The 14,704-nt window shown below is 37.5% G+C and overlaps 1 protein-coding gene across 1 annotated transcript in view; it reads right to left on the reverse strand.

The window, feature by feature from the left end:
- The window catches only part of ccdc120a (coiled-coil domain containing 120a), a 30,418-nt gene extending 17,803 nt beyond the window's left edge, over positions 1 to 12,615 (reverse strand). The window contains exon 1 of the mRNA XM_072449400.1: positions 12,395 to 12,615. The gene's annotated coding sequence lies outside the window, so the exon portion shown is untranslated. The remainder of the gene's footprint in view (positions 1 to 12,394) is intronic.
- Between the last annotated feature and the right edge of the window lie 2,089 nt (positions 12,616 to 14,704).

The following is a 14,704-nucleotide window of genomic DNA, read 5'->3' on the forward strand; positions in this document are numbered from 1 at the left end:
CTTGCCTTCTGATTTCTATTTCTCCTGTTCCTATCATTAAGGAGCCAACTTGCCAAATGGACGTTTTTGTTAAATGACTGTAGTTCCTTGGCCTATACATTTATGTTTTATATTCTTATCTCACAAGCACACACCTCCAAATTTTAGATGGCAGAAAATTATACTGAAAGTATTTTTTTTTCCTGTTTATGTTACTGCTCCTGTCTAAATGTGTGCAAATATTGTGTGGCGGTGAATAAATTAACTGAAAAACCGACATTGGAACTGTTTAGCGTCCCTGCAAATGTGGGCGGGCTTTTATTGTGAAAGGAAAGCGCATCTCTAATTGTTCTGATTCAGACTTCAAACCCTCTTCACGCACGGGTTTATCAGAGATGCAGCTGTTGGTTCGTTTTAGCATCATTAGCATATTTGACACAGACAGAACTGCATTTGCATCGTTCAGAGCCGGAGTGCAGGGAGTGGGCGGTGAACAGGTGAGGCGCTCTGATGCCGTTCAGTCGCAGATGTGCAGGAGGTTCCGCTGACAAAAGTTAAAATGTGTTTTAGAGGATTGAGCATTAAAAAAGGTTACAGGACACGGCGGGAAAGTTTAAATCAGAACGTGAACTTTTTTTGTTTATTTTTTTGTAAATCATTTGGTCAGGTTTTTAAATGGTACTGAAAAGAATAAACTGAGATTTTTTTTCAATTAAATTACAAGATTTTGTACCAGAAAATCTCAAATGATCAAAATTTTTTCATGATTTCTGGTCCCAGTGGTGAACAATGTTGTGCTTGTTATTTTCCATCAGGCTCCCATTAATATGCTAATTTACCTTAATTTACAGAAGAGTGACAATCCTGATTTGACATGTAACAAATGTTTAAATCACTTTACAGACAATAATTCATAAATATAATTAAAAAGGAATGTAAGAAATGAATAAAACATGTATAAGTTGTGTTGTATTGTATTGTATTGTGTCCCATTTCACACATACTGTACATATTGCCCTTTCTAAAAAGGTCAAGAGGCCCATTTGTTTCTTGCTTTTTTTACACTTCCAGGCCCTGCCCAGGTTTGGGACTGGAATTATGTTGCAGGCTCTCAGAAAAACAACTACGGTTAAAACAATCCATGTAAATCAAATAATGGTAAAATCACAGCAAAAAGAGTTTGTTAAAAGTAAACACAAATCTCTAATGTAATTTTTCGAACAAGTGAATAAAGTGATATTTCTACTCTTGTGTTTTATTTGATGGTCTATTCACATTTTGTACGATACTTTAACCCCAAGCAAGACATTGACAGGTACATTTTAGCACATTCCATCCTGAAGCATTGTTAAAATATCAAGATATTAAGACCCCCAAAGTCTGATTCTCTTTGTTTTCAAACCTCAAAAAGCCTTCCACTATATTTGACAACGTTATCATCTTTTTATCCCCCGTCTTTATATTTTCCTTAAAAATCTTTCCACCACGTTTCATCTAGGAAAAAATAGACACATACAACTCATGCAAACCCATGCAAAACAGACGTCCGGCATTACATCATTCACTTCTGGAGGAAAAGGTGTTCTTGGATGTTTGCCAAAAGGACAACACCACAAACAAGAGAGTGTTGCACTGGGCATTTGGTTAAGCAGAATGTGGAAGACACTTTTTCATGATTGTTGTGCTACAAACAACTAGTACTTGATCTAATGTTAGTAATGTTTTAAATGCAATCACACCAATCAATCTGATCAAATGACTACAAAACATGTTCAAGCTCTCAATCCATTTTAACAGACCAGGATCCAACCACTGTTTTTTTTTTATTTATTTTTTTACAAATGCACAGAACGATTAGATTTTGTGATGTGAATCCAGGCTTTGCTTCCTGAATCCTGACTTCTGACAGACTTCTAAAAACAAACAAACAAACAACAGCTGAGAATTCTGACCAACCCCTTTAACTTTTACAACCTTTGATTGTCCAACCTTTCAAAATATGTTTCTACGTGACAGAAAAGCAAGTCTGAGAATGTACATTTAAGACATTTAAGGGGGGGGGGGGGAAATGAAAGCAAAGCAAAAACAGAGGCATTCATGAGCGAATGACGAATTGTATGAAATTGTATCATGCTTTTTTTTTTCAATCTTACTTTCAATGCTCAATTACCTCTTTTGGTCAAGAAAAATCGTCGCTTCCTGCAGTGATCGATCCGTGTAAAAATCCCGTTATAACGTCCACAATTCTTTTAATCCGATCAATCTGCGGAAATGGCCCTGGCAATTAATTAAAAAATGTATTGTAGTAGTAGTAGTAGTAGTAGTAGTAGTAGTAGTAGTAGCAGTAATAGTAGTAGTAGCAGTAGTAGAAGTAGTAGCAGTAGCAGTAGTAGACGTGCTGCTGCTGGAGCTGTAGTGGCAGAAGTTTCTGAGGAGCGTGGAGCGTGTGTCGGGCTGTAGCCGACTTCTGCGCACGAGACTCTCACCTGCGCATTCAACTTCCGCCCAAGAGACTTCACAACAAAACAATAACGCACGTACTATTTACTTCATACCTTTTGCACTGCGATTTTTTTAAAATTGAAGCTACAATTAACTTCACTATTTCATGTCAGGATAAAAAAGGAAAGTTCTGCTGCTTTGAGTGTTTACAATTAATTTGCCAGGTATGATCCTTTTATTTTGACACTGCGTGCGTTGTCCTCGTGTGTCCTCTGTGTAAATTCTCCCCCAGCCTTTTATTTAGTGATTAACATAAACAGAACAATAGGCTAATCCTGCTCTTTCGGTTACATTTACATTCGTTTACACTCTGCTTTGTTCTCTGCGGGAGGGCTCTGGCGCTCTCTGGGGGAGGAAATAAGAAGTTACAATAGTTTGTAGTCTGCGGTATGTATATACTGTACTGTAATTGTAGGAAAAGTGTGGATGCATGGCAAAGTCTCATATATTAAGTATTGTCTTGATTAAAAGAGGATGTCTTTGACTATGGTTAATCTTCCTTCTTTCTACCCGTGATGAGCTAAAATGAAAACTACAAAATAAGAAGACTCAAAGAACGTGTAAAACTGGTCCAAAGCATAATATACCAGGTCAAAACCAGGACTAAACTAGATCTAAACCAGGACAAGCTCTAAGTATAAACCAGGACTAATCCACACCAGCCATAAAAAAAAAAACTGTAAATAATACATATTTGAAATCAGGAATATATCAAACAGCTTGACTGTCTTCTGAGAAGAACAAAATAAACAGTAAAATTACCGCCAATCTGGAAAAGGTGTATAGGGACAAATAACAATACTTGCAAGTAAGGATTCATTTTTTATCATGTCAATTATGGGTATGCAAGTCTGTGTACAAGCAGCGGGGATTTCAAGAGAATACTGATGTTGTTTCCCTCTTTCATCTTATTTAAAAAACAGAGCTCCCTGCTGGTTACCTCAGACACCTCACTTCCACAGAGAAGCAGTCACTTCAGGACATTCTATTATGAGCTCTCTTATTTTACTGCAGGGTAAGGCACATTTATGATGAGGAGCTGCACTGGGCATGCTCAGTACGACCCAAAGGGCTGTGGTCCTGATCCGGGATTTCACATGACATCTACTGAAGAGTAAAATAGTATTGGGGGAAATTACTGCTTAAATCTGAGTAGGAGTAACATATAAGTTTAAGTAAATGTAATTGAAAGGACAAAATGTTAAATAAAGCACAACAAACAAATACAAAACATTTCAGAGGATAGACCACATTAAGAATGATACATTTTGAAAAAGGATTGTTTCAACTCAATGTAGTCAACATAAGGGTTTTATCACTTGCACACTTACTGACTGACAAATATATTACTCAAGAATAGGAGTAAAGTACAGAGGAGTAGTGGTACAATTATATTAAAAGTATACTCAGGTAAATTTACTTGAAATTGTACGTTATATTTTTTGTTATGGTTCAGATCCAGGGTTAAATCTGCCATATGAAAGTGTGGCTTTGAAATCTCTTTTTGTCTCTCGCTCTGGCTCTGATCCAGAAACAAACAGTGAAGTTAAATCTGGAATTATAATCTGTGACCTCTAACCTTGGATTAGAGCTGGTCTAATCCCAAACTCCTCCTCCATAATTGCTGCATTTATGCTTTTTACAAAATTATTTAGAAGACATTATTTGGTTCTATTGACGTGGGTTGAATCTCCCTCATGTGCTGCCTGTGTTACTAAAACAGAGTGGTTAGTACGGAGGTTACGGCAGATTATGTTATTGTTATAAAGCATTTGTACGATCCTAGAATCAAAGCTGTAGGTAGAGAACACAAACTGTTCTGATAAGCAGACAATTTTGGTATTGACTCAATTTCAACTCTGCTAAAAGTTTCTAATTATTGCGGAATTAAACTGCATTATCGAGTTTAAACTTCATATGGTTGTAGAGTAATATATATTTTTAATAGAAGACAATTTCGAAACTGTGTTAAACAAAATGAAAACAGATTTGACTAAATAAAGTGAACTTAATTTAACATTGTGGTGAAAGGTTAAGACAATAAAGATGGTCATAGCCCCACTTACAGAAGTGTTTCCCATGTGTATTCCAAAGCAGATCTTGTTACGATATAACATATTTTCTTTTGAACTGTGGTAAACCACAAATCAATATCAATAAGTGCGACCTGCTCTACCACACTGGACGGGAGGTGGATTAGGTTTCAATAGAACAAGATTGACTTCTCTTCTCACATCTAAGGCAAACTGCGAGAATAAAATACAAAATCCTATTTTAAAATTTCCAAAGATTGTATGGCTGGAGGTTCATAAGAAATGTAAGCTTTCCCCATATGTCAAAATATATGCTCAGTTTTTCACAGTATAATCATTAATCAAAATGAATTAACAGCCATTATATTTGGCTCAGTGGTTATGGAAATGTATTTGAAGGATTGGTTATTTATTTGGGTCGAGAGACCTCTTTTGTGCATCCATTAAAGATGACACATGGAACTCAATACTTTCAAATAATGGGGTTTTGTCCGAGAAACCCAGGGTAAAATTATTCAAGACAAAATTATATTAATATACCTCGTCAAGGCTCCATAAAATGGGTATTTTTATACTCTTCATTCAGGGTTGGTTACCATGTGACCTGCCCAGACACAATAGCCATGTTTCCATAGGAGCTGTGGTGTTTACACTGCAGAAAGTGAACTGTATGAGAGGTGCTGTCTTACAGAGGGGACTGCTTGTTTTCGGCCCCTAAACACTCTAGAGCGAGATGATAAGACAAGCCACAACGCAGACTCAGGGGAAAACAAAATGGCAAAAAGCATATAAACGGTCTTCACCAAACGCTGGATTGATCTTGGGATTAACCACTGTATTTCCAGCAGTGATAACTTTAGTTGTTCATTGTAGCAAGTGCGTCTGCTGGGGGACATATGGCAGGGGCCTTTGTGAAAAAACATATTTTAAAAACTATCTTTAACCTGTTGTGAGTTAGACTAGTGGCGAGTCTTTTGGAACTGCATCGTAAAAATCCTCCACAGTTCAGAAAGCGTTTTCAGATAGTCAGAAGAGAACTCTACTGTGCATGGTCTGTGGACTGACCACTGGATGTAGCTAACAGCTAAAGGCTAAATTAGAAACACGCGTTATTGGTTCAACATGTTTCGTGACCGGAGCTTGATTAGTAAAGAGAATAATGTGGATGTTGCTAAACCTTGAATTTGAGTATGAAATGTAGAACAAAAATGTATATACATGTAATAAATGTTTTTTCAATGAAAACACAAAAAATATCTATTTTAATTTGTTGTAATTTTGCAGTAAACCAGTCTTAAAATGAGCTGTCCTATATTCTCTGCATTTATCCAGGCGTGGTAATGGCCTGAAGAGTGCACTCACTTGTGACCTCTTGTGGCTTGATTGGTTATTGTCAAAGCATGTTGGGCACTTAATGTGTTAAATATCTCCACAATTCTCATAATTTCTTCCCTCTCTCTTCCTCCCACCTCTCTCTTCCTCTCTCTCTGTATTTATTTGTGTTGTGCAGATAAATGTAGGTCAGTGGCAGCAGAAGAAGCAGAATCCGCCCGGCAACAATGCACCGAATCCCAACTGCTGACGCCGGCTCGTGATTGGTCGAGAGCTGCTGAGTTTTAGCCAATAACCTTTCAACCCGAGGGCGTTCTCTGTGTGTCTGCTGCAGATCCTCCTCAGAGCTCATTCAGAACACTGGACTGTGGCAGATCACACATTTATGTAAGGAAGACATGAATACAAGGAAGTATAATGTGTTTTTATGGTGGGATGGAGGTGAAAACGATTTTTCTGATTCAAATCTTGCACAAAACTTGCAATTCATATTAATTGTACAAAAATAAAACAAGATTGGATTTAGATTTATGAGTTTATATAATATTATTTGCAATGTGTAATCCAATAAGGATTTTATGCAAGACTGGATTATATCTAAAATACTTCATTATGCAACCACAAGTTCTTCAACATTTATGACAATTATATAAAAATGCAGACTAAATAAAAAACATTTTCATAATGCTATTTATAATCTTTGTACACCTAGTGCATTTTTCCTTTGCTAATCTTTGGCCACACTCTAGCGGTGGTCAATTTTGTGTGTCACAGCTGCCCTGGGACAGACTGACAGATGTGGCTGTTTTTATGTCTATGACCTCACTGGCCACCACTAATCACAATCTTACTAATAGAGTTAATTGATTAATTGTGACTAATTGACTATAACAAGATATGTTTATTGTAGGTTGATGATTGTAATTGTTGTCTGGACTTGACAGACTCTAAAACACATGTGGAAAATACCTTTTCTATAACAAAGATAGCTGAACTAATAAATCAAAGTATAAAAAAGGTAAACAGTTTTTTTACTTTAAACAATGAAATATTTCATTTGTAAATGTTCTCTATCTAGAAGTCTTTAGTAGCCATATTTCACCCTTTATTTGGTTAATAATAAAAAAAAATGATGATACAATAGATAAAACGTGTTTTGCTAGTGGACTAATTGAAAACATAATTGCTGCTGATTAGTTGACTACTAAAATAATTGTTAGTGACAGTCCTAATACATTTTGAGAATTGCTGTTTCCAGGGGAGAGCCACTTCTTCTTTCACTCCATCTCAACCTCCTTCACATCACAGTGACCCAGTGACCTGCAAAGTCCTGGACAGAACTGGGCTGAGCTCACACATGAAATCCCAACACTACATTTCCCAGAAATCTCGACTGTTATATTATCCAATAAAACTGCAGCAGAGTCTGTTGCCATGCGGCAGGAAGCAGGTGATTCCCAAGATGTGTTGTTATCAAAGTTTAAATAAGAAGTGATGTGAGGAGGACACTAGGAGTCTCCTAGCAACAAACCTAGCAGAGAATTGTGGGATATGCAGTGCTAAATTATGAAAATACATATAATTCAGAGCAAGAGGAGAGAAGTGGGTTGGGGGGGCTCTGTCAGCTCTTCTAGACTCTTATAGACACAGTATAATACACATGGAGGATGGAAGAGGAAAAAAACTCACAACTCTGAATGTCACACTGCTCCTTTCTGCTAATAGGCTAATAGTCAAGATTGCATGGGAATGGGACTACAGAATGTGCCTGCTAAACTAACACATGTTGATTCATGTGTACTGTCCCATATTATAAACATCTCCTCCCTGGAAGGCACCGGGGTTCCCTCTCTTCAGAAACTTACCTCCTTTTCATTTAAATGCCCATAGTCATGATCCAAGAGACCGAAACAAGCTCATATTGTCGGCACATGGCCATGAGACTTATGTAGTAATGAATGAATCAAGAACTTTGGCGTCCAGCTCCGCCCCCTCCTGAAATGTATCTTTACTGGATCAATTCTGGGGCAGTTCTTTTTTATATATTTTATTAGCTGTTGCTATGGCTTTGAGCGAAACATTGCACCAGGGGGTTGAGGTGTGCATAGAGCGTAGACGTACGTTAAGACAATTAAGAAATCATCAAATAGATATTTGTCATTAACAGTATCAAACAACAATTCAATATTTATCTTCAACTCAACCAGCCTTAGTTTGAAGGTAGATGCAAAATGGCAACCGCTTCTGTGTTAGTTTGGCACAGAAGAAGCCCACCATCAAAAGTAAACTGTTATTGTTTGGTTCACTATTATTCCTTCCTGGGACCTTTTTTGATTCTGTCACTACAGGCCAGGAACACCACAAGAGCTGTACCACCAAAGTCACTCAAAATCCTGATTTGCTTCTAATTTTGAAGACAAAAACCAGAAGGAAAACAAAAGGAAAATGGATAAAGCCAAACTAGGAGAGTTTATCTGTTATTCATTGCACCTGCAGTGGTCATAATGTTCGGGCTGATTGTGTGTGTCGGTGTTAAATCCAGATGTGAACAGTGCAGAGCAGAGTCTCCATCTACTACGGAGAAACACTTTAATCCAGGGAAATGTGAGAAAATCTGTGGTAATCTGATTACTCCAGGGATTACTCCTGATCTCAATGAAGCAGAGTGAGGCATGAATGGACTACAGAGTTAAATCTGGGAACTCTTCACACCAGGAGAGAGGAGTCGGGAAGATTTGGGCATGTCGCAGAAAATGAATGAAATGCTGACTTCATAAATGCTTTCTACCCCAACAACTGCGCCGTGAACTGGAGAATCTGAAAGTCTTAATGTGGTCAGTAAGATAAAAATGTGCTAGTGTAACAATTTATACTCTAATGTGGAAATGTAACCTACTTTGCAAAAAATCTCGATAAATGATGGGCAATTCCAGTGATATTAATTAGATGCAATACCAAGTAATACTATGGCAAATATTGCAATATCGATCCAATGCAAAGGAGTTTTGTAAAATGCCTTGATACTCCTCTGCTATAAAGTATTTTACCTTGACTATCATTATTTACTCTCCACATTAGCTTGAACCTACATAAAATAATAAATATATGTGGAGAAAACCTAAAATATAAACTATGCTTCAAAAAGTAATAGAATTTGGTTTAAATGTATTTTAATCAATACTTCAATTATTCAATTAAATTATTGATACTTCAGTATCAATTAGCCCATCGCTCATCCCTATATCAGAAATATTGCAATATACCTATGATTATGTTGAGAGCAGCAATACATTTGATACATTTTTCCAGTATGGCATGGCATATTGGTTTGTAAAGGGTGCAGTGCACACAGTGATGCTCTGACTAAGTGTTGGAGGAAAAATGCTCAGAGCCTCAGAGGTTAATATAAACATTTATATATGTAGTCACTGTATTCGATATAGATGGATTAAAAGCCTGTGTAAACAAGGTTTTCAACAAAAATATTCAGAGTTTGAGCTGTTCTAATGTCCCGAGGAAGACTATTCCAGAGTCTTGGACCCGCCACTTCAAAAGCGCGGTCCCCTCTGGTTTTTAACTGTGACCTCAGAACATCTAGAATTGTATTTTCTGGTGCTTGTGAAGCAAACGAGCAGCCGCATTCTGGACTGACTGCAGGCTGTGGATGGAGGCCTGGTCTAACCCGGAATACAGAGAGTTACAGTAGTCTAAGTGGCGGGTTATAAAAGCATGAATAACACGTTCCAGGTCAGAGCAGTGGAGACATAACAAAGTCATGTAACAAAGTCAAATCTGGTTTGCCCCAGTACATGTTGTAAAATCGTCTATTTGGGTCAAAATGAGACCTCCGTGCTTTTGCTGCATTTAATTATAAAACTTTTTTTCTCAGCGAAGCAGGAAGTGTACGATTAGCATGCTAATGTTTGTGAGCACCACTGTGACGGCAAAACTCGCACTGGGCTCAGAGAGTTACGACAAACTCATCGTGGTGAAAAATTAGGATAGAGTTTACAATTAACTAGTTCTGTTTTTCACATTGTAAGACAGTCATGAACAGCACATTTAATTGCTATTTGTACAAACCCTACATAGTTGAGAAATATCACACCAGTATTTACCAGAAGTGACCCAGCAGTTAATCAGGTTGTTCTACTGCACTTTAGTTACTAAAGTGTTAGTTTAGTTACTATTTAACATTGTATTGGCTCATGTTCAGGACGTTTTATCCTGCTGCCGAAAAACTTAGTTGTGATCACATTCTAGAATTTGATAATGTCACAAATTCAGATGGAGAGCCAGAACATATTTGACAGTTTTTATCCAAATTTGTTTGTTGTTTAACGTTATTTGTTAGAGATTGGCACCACAAACCTGCTATATTAATGTCTTAAAGTCCTTTCAACTGAAAACAAGAACAAACTCTTTGGAGTAGAATAACGGAGGAGACTTTGAACTTTCTGCCAGCTTTTGTTTCATGTGGATAGACCTAGTAATTAAAGATATGAACCATAAACTATGACAACAAATCTACAATCTGACAGTTAAACGGCACATTTCACTATAGAATACTGAATTGACTTCTAGGCATTGTTACAAAATAGATTTTTCCTGCGATATATGTGGATACAAACCTGTCAACTCTGCAGCAGTTGAATAATTAACGACTGTGGACATGTGACATCTAACCTGCGCTGCGATTGGTAGAGTTCAGAAAAACATATAAACCGTTGTCTTTAAAGGAAAACATGAAATATTCAACCAAGATCAGAGACTAGTAAGAAAAACGGAGGGAAAACAAGATGAAGATGAAGTCGTTTGAACAAAATAACAAATTAACCAAGACGTCAAATCAAAAGACGTTTTCATATTTTGTGGTGAAAATTGACAAATGAGTTACAAATAACACAAAGCGATAAATTGCTCGCTGTATTATTTTCATCATCAGTTTATCTGTATTTATTTATATTTATATAAAAAGGAACGAATAGGCCTCTCACAATAATTACCTTGTTGACTCCTTGTTTAAAAAATGAATGACGGAAACAAATATTTTATCGTTGGCACTTTTTCTTTGAACTAGTGGGGAACTTTTTGTTATTTTTCTTTCTTTGCGATGAGATTTGAGCTGTGGACGGTTGAATAAGTAACTCGTAAAAGATGCAAACTAACTACTAGCGTTTTATTCTGTTTTTTATTCACAGCAGCTCATGTTTTTTCTATTAACATTTAGCGATTATATTTTCTTCAGCAATTATGGCACTTGAAGATGTGTTAGCACGGGAGGCCTTGGCCCAAATCTGATATAACATGTCAGCCATGTCACTTTGCAGGTTCTCAATGTGTCAATTTCAGCCCAAATCTAAAAAAAAACTACGAAAAAACATGCTAAATTTTTCAGCTATGGCACTCCTCATTTAACCCCGGACACAAAGAACAATAAGTCACAAGCAGAGGACTTATGAAGAGAGCTTGACTTCACTAGCAACCCGATCTCTCCCTGTATTTGGCACTTTGGAACGTGACCTTTCCTGTCAGACAGAACTCCCTCAGACGACTCTGGCTCGGCGCGGTTCAGAGACGTCTGCAACTTCAAACATCCACAATTCAACTCCAATTCCACTAAGAGTCATCAAAGTTGAAACAGTTAAAACTAACCCAAAACAAACGCATTACTCAAACCCATCCATTATGTTTTGTTTTGTTAGCTATTCAAGCCGATTAACCTGACAAGCGCTCAATCTCAAAATACATTTTTTGCAAGGTTAATCTATATGAGTGCACTGTTATGCAAAGGAAGAATGGTTTGGAATACAAAATGACACTTTACAAATGAATGTATTGGAAATTATGCAAAAGCAAATTGTTGTTGATGGCTATAAAGACTGAGGTCGTAAAACAGGCTTCAAAGATAGATTTATTGCATAAAAAGGCAAGATAGGGACGCTTGATTGTAAAAAAGAGTGCGATGGGCTGGGGCAGCTGAATGTCCCTTAAGCAACAGATTCAAAATGTTGCAAAGGAACCAAACAAAAACACTGAAAAATGGCACAAGAAAAGGGAATAATGTGAGCCGAATAATGAAATAGAATATTTTGTTATTCAGAAAATGTTTAGCGTTCTAAATGAGAGAAAACAATCAGTGAGACAAGATTGTCAGTGGGAAAAAATGTGTTAAATAATTGTCAGTTTTATGCTAATACATTCAGAGATAGTCTACACATTTTAGATATGCATTCACCAGAAAGAAAAAGCAGTTTTTCCTCTAATTGGATGTACTGGTATGTTTTGTCAATAACACGCCCTAAAACGCAGACAACTCACGCGTATCAAGTTCATCTCACAAAAACAGAATTTGCACCAAAACCATAACTGGAAAATTATTGACAAATTATTGCGTGGATTTAGAGCGTTTTGGAAAATAGTTTTGACCAAATACAACATAAATACTTTCACAAAAACAAGTGACAAAAGGTTGAAGTCGTATCTAACGAGCTCCGGGGATTGCCGGGTGTTGCATCCCCTGTGTGACCGAGGAAAGACGCTCTTACCTCGGCCAGCGCTCCTCCCTCGGGTCGGTCTTCGGCACCGGGTCCCCGCTGGTCACATGATCCGCCCGAACCCAAACCGAGCCCTGCGTCAGTGCCAAGCCCCGCGTGCAGCCCCGATTGTCCCCGCGCGTGTTTGTTGTTGTGGTGGTGGTCGCGCGCAGTCTCTCAGTCATCCGCCTCATCAGCACCACGGGAGCGCGCATCGTCCAGCCACGGGAGCGAGCATACATTCAACAGCTTTGTTTTTATTCTCATTTCATTTTAATGCTGACTTGACCCAACTTAACCACGACGAGGGTCTAAATAGTGTAATTTAGTGTAGTTCAAAGGTGCACTAACATTTCTGTTGGGTGGTTCGCTATCTGTCTCTATCTGTAGCCCTATTATCAATTATCAAAAGAGATAGAAGAGGTAGAACTAGATTTTTGTTCAATTTGGTTAATTTAAATGAATATGATATTTTAACACCAATGCCAATATACGTTAACAGTGTGACACCAATGACTTGACATTAGAAGGCTTCTATTTATTTAATAGGGGGTTGTAACAGCAATGTCAAATTTCCGAAACGTTTTCCTATATATATTTTCTTTCAGTCTCAAAAGTAATTTTCTAGCGTGTATCATTTTCCCTTGGAATCCACTTTTTAAGATAAATTGTTTATACAAAAAAGCATAACAGACTGAAACACTATGAGCGGGCCCGCCTCTTCTCAGATCTGACCTGTGACTTGGCTGTATCTATGGGGATAGGCTACATATAATGGTAAGTTTAATGCTATTCTGATGAAAATTCTAGGCAAAGCAATAACATCTCCATGAAGACAAGCAGGTGGCGGACCCACCACCAGAAATGTTATATAGCGCACCTTCAATTTCATCATGGTTCGAATATTTTAATGTGTTTTAAGTAAAATTGTGTGAAAACCTGTGTTATGGAGGGGACAGCTTCTACAGTTCAGAATGTAAATTAGTCCTGGTCTGGATGATAACACGGGCTCTAGCTGTGAGTACATCTGCTCCCACAAACAGCACAAATGGCACAGAGTAAAACCTGCAAAGAAATCATCAGAAATGTTGGCAACACGTTCGGAACTTCCAAAGCGCACTCACTGTGTAAGGGGTGAGTGAGATTACCCTGAGCACTAGTTGCTCCTTCACTGCTCCTCTGTCTCTGCAGTGAACAGGGAACTTGAGAGCTGAGTCGAGGCTGCGGTGGTTATTAATATGAGAGGCGCCATCTACTGGCGCTATTTTGTATTACAGTTTCTACAGTTGATCTTCCATGCATGCTATGGTTTAATGCTGCAGAAAAACAAATCTAAATGTATACACGTTTTAACACAGAAGAACTGAATAGAGATAATAAGCAACAAAACCCTATTACAAAGATTTACAATACAAATATTGTGTGGTTCAGGCTAGAGGTTCATAATAATGCAAGCTTTCCCAATATGTTGAAAAAGAAAAAAAATAGCCTATATGTTTGCCACTGTTTAGCGGTCTAAATGTTTAAATGTGTATTTTTGTGAATGTGACCTTTATTGTTATGCCTCACTGTTTTGTTATTTTTTGTTTTTTTCAGTTTTTTTCTTCCACTCACTCAAATAAAGCAGCAGTTGTAGCACATATCTATCAAGATTCAGTTACAGCGTTTCTCCTAATAAATGTAGAGGAAATGAAAAAACAGAACAAAACAAAAAACCCTCATTTTTTATCCTGAATAACATGAACTTTGGAAATCATCATCTCAAGTGCCACAGTCTTGGTGTCATCAATATAATCCAATCCTCAATTGTTGGTTTATGGGGACTTTTCCAGATCCACATAATTAGCCTGGCAACTACAATAAAACCAATGGCAAACCCATATATTCAAATTGTGAGTCCAGTAGACACAGCTGTGGTGATGTTGGAATAGGCAGGCAATTTCTCAACATTTTTGATAACATCTATCCATGGGACACTGCCAGAAACAATGACGATGTGTGCCAATTTCAATTCCACATTTACAGCAGTTATTGTTCTGCATCAGGCCCTTTTTAAATAGCTTTGATGGTATAAGATACTATTAATTTTGTCATAAATAAATGTACTTCTGGCATCTCTAGTAGCCCAACCTACATATGTTACACATTTCTGCTTCCTGTTTCCGAAGAGTGCAGATGCTTTTCTTGCTTGCTCCAGCTTTTGCTTTGAAATCAGTTTTTGTCTTCCATTAAGCTGGAATTATGACTTTTTAAAGTAAAGGATTTTAAGAACATTCTCCTCCATCCGTCCCCAGAGCAGTTCCATTAGCTTCCAACAGCTAA

Source organism: Eucyclogobius newberryi, unplaced genomic scaffold, assembly GCF_026437365.1.
Source record: "Eucyclogobius newberryi isolate DKJ021-1_F unplaced genomic scaffold, fEucNew1.0.hap1 SCAF_17, whole genome shotgun sequence".
In the NCBI taxonomy this organism is placed as follows: domain Eukaryota; kingdom Metazoa; phylum Chordata; class Actinopteri; order Gobiiformes; family Gobiidae; genus Eucyclogobius; species Eucyclogobius newberryi.